The sequence below is a fragment of the Rutidosis leptorrhynchoides genome, chromosome 1 (assembly GCF_046630445.1).
Source record: "Rutidosis leptorrhynchoides isolate AG116_Rl617_1_P2 chromosome 1, CSIRO_AGI_Rlap_v1, whole genome shotgun sequence".
NCBI classification, from domain to species: domain Eukaryota; kingdom Viridiplantae; phylum Streptophyta; class Magnoliopsida; order Asterales; family Asteraceae; genus Rutidosis; species Rutidosis leptorrhynchoides.
In genome coordinates this window covers 354,220,698-354,223,187 of record NC_092333.1, presented here as the reverse complement: position 1 = coordinate 354,223,187, position 2,490 = coordinate 354,220,698, and the positions used below count along the sequence as shown (strand labels likewise).

At 32.1% G+C, this 2,490-nt stretch overlaps 1 non-coding gene across 1 annotated transcript; it reads right to left on the bottom strand.

Moving 5' to 3' along the window:
- Window positions 1–1,859: 1,859 nt before the first annotated feature.
- Window positions 1,860–1,966, bottom strand: LOC139887231 (small nucleolar RNA R71). Its single transcript, XR_011773070.1, has one exon. It is a non-coding gene; the product is annotated as a small nucleolar RNA R71 (small nucleolar RNA).
- Between the last annotated feature and the right edge of the window lie 524 nt (window positions 1,967–2,490).

The window sequence follows — 2,490 nt, the reverse complement described above, 5'->3', positions numbered from 1 at the left end:
TTTAAGATTTTGTTAAATATTTAAGTTTTATAAAGTTTCTTTATTTTTATTTTATAAAAGTATAAGTTTTATTTAAGTATTTTGTTTTTATTTAAAACATAAAAAAAAACGTCGAATTAAAAAACTGTACCAGAGTTGAATTTTGGAACCCCGCGACTCGCGGAGTTGCCAGCCTCGAATACCGCGACTTGCGGAGAGAGTCTGACACGGGTACACAGAAGCCGTAGCAGCATTAATTACGGGTTTTTATTAATTATATTTAAACTTAAACCCTAATTAGGGTATATTTATTATAATATTTAGTTTTTATTAGTTTATTTTGTCTTAATTAGTTTAATAAAATATAAAATTAATAGTTTTAATAAATAATTAATATAAAAATAATATTTTTATAAAAATTATACTTTTTACAACTTTTAGTTTATTTTTATATTTTGTCCCTTTTTAATCGTTTTAGCGTAATATTTGTATTTTTAGCTCATATTTAGTTTTAAACTTAGTTTTTGCCATAGTTATTTTTACTTCTAGATTTTTAGGCTTTGCCGTAGAATTCCTTAAGTGCTTTTTCTTTAGACTAAAATTTAGGTACTTTAGAATTTTGCTACGCCTTTTTAAGTTTTAGTTTCTTTTTAAGTTATTGCCATTTGGAATATAGTTTTTCCTATAAGCCTTAATATTTTTAGACGCCTTTTACCTATGTATCAATTATCATTCCAATTAATAATCTCAATTTGCGATTATAATTTTAAGTTAGTTGTAGTAATAAGGTTAGGTTAGTCGAGTGTTTTTAAGTTTTATAAGTCATTTTTTTTTCTTTTTCTTATTTTTCGTCACCTTTTATTTTTCAACCATTTTTCTTTTTCGACCTTTCTCGACGAACTCTTTTTCTTTCTTATTTCTCGCTATTCTAGTTTTAGGACATAGATTTTTATTCTACTTCTTATCTAAATTTCTTAAAATTACGAAAATTTATTTTAAGTAGTTAAATTGATAGACATCAAAATTTTCTGGTTCGTAGTAATAGTTGGATTTGTACGTGGACCGGGTTATTGGAGCCAAACAGTCCTCAATTATATTGAGACCAAACGAATCCTGCCCCTCTGCTGCATCTTTTGGCTATTCGAAACGTGGGCAAAATCAGAAAAGTCTATTGATTGGATAACTTATTATAATTTTTCTTTCCTTTTAAAAACTAATAGGATATTCAGTGAATGCACCGAGCAAGACGTTCATCACCTTTTGTACGTTCACCACCTGTAACTAGATCAAGATATCTAACTAATATTGTCGCCGTTGATAATCCATTTTTTGAACCCGACCTCACAATTGAGAATCCGGAGAATATTCAGGGACGATTCATAGATCCTGAACCATTAAATTTTCCTCCGGAACCACCAATCATTCAAACAGAGATTGTTGAGGAACGAACCATTAAATCAGAATCCTCTAGTAATTCCGATTCAACAAATTCAATTATGGAAGTAACAGAACCTTTAAGTATGGAAGACCGAATGAGAGCTAAACGCACTGGCCAAGGTCACGCAATTACTCATCCAGACATTAATGCGCCAGATTATGAAATCAAAGGACAAATTCTACACATGGTGACTAATCAATGCCAATTTAGTGGTGCGCCAAAGGAAGATCCAAATGAACATCTTCGTACCTTTAATAGGATCTGCACTCTATTTAAAATAAGAGAAGTTGAGGATGAACCGATATATCTCATGTTATTTCCCTGGACTTTAAAGGGAGAAGCCAAAGATTGGTTGGAATCGTTACCTGAAGGGGCGATTGATACATGGGACGTTTTAGTTGAAAAATTTCTTAAACAATTCTTTCCTGCATCTAAAGCCGTAAGACTTCAAGGAGAAATTGTTACGTTCACACAGAAGGCAAATGAAACTCTATATGAGGCGTGGACAAGATTTGGAAAGTTATTAAGAGGATGTCCGCAACATGGTTTAGACACCTGTCAAATAGTACTAATATTCTACCAAGTATGCGACATCACTACAAGGAAAGACATCGATATAGCAGCTGGTGGTTCTATTATGAAGAAAACCGAAACTGATGCTTACAAAATTATTGATAACACTGCTTCCCACTCACATGAGTGGCACTAAGAAAAAGATATCGTTAGATCATCTAAAGAAGCTAGAGCCGATTCTAGCCATGACTTAGATTCCATTTCTGCAAAGATAGATGCTGTCGAGAGACGAATGGAAAAGATGACTAAGGATATTCACTCAATACGAATTAGTTGTGAGCAGTGTGGAGGACCACATTTAACAAAAGATTGTCTCAGTATTGAATTAACAATGGAACAAAGAGAGAATATTTCATATATAAACCAAAGGCCTGGAAATAATTATCAGAATAATTATCAACCGCCAAGACCGATTTACAATCAAAACCAGAACTATAACCGAAATATTCCATACAACAACCAACAAGGTCCTAGCAATCAACAAGTATCCAACAATAATT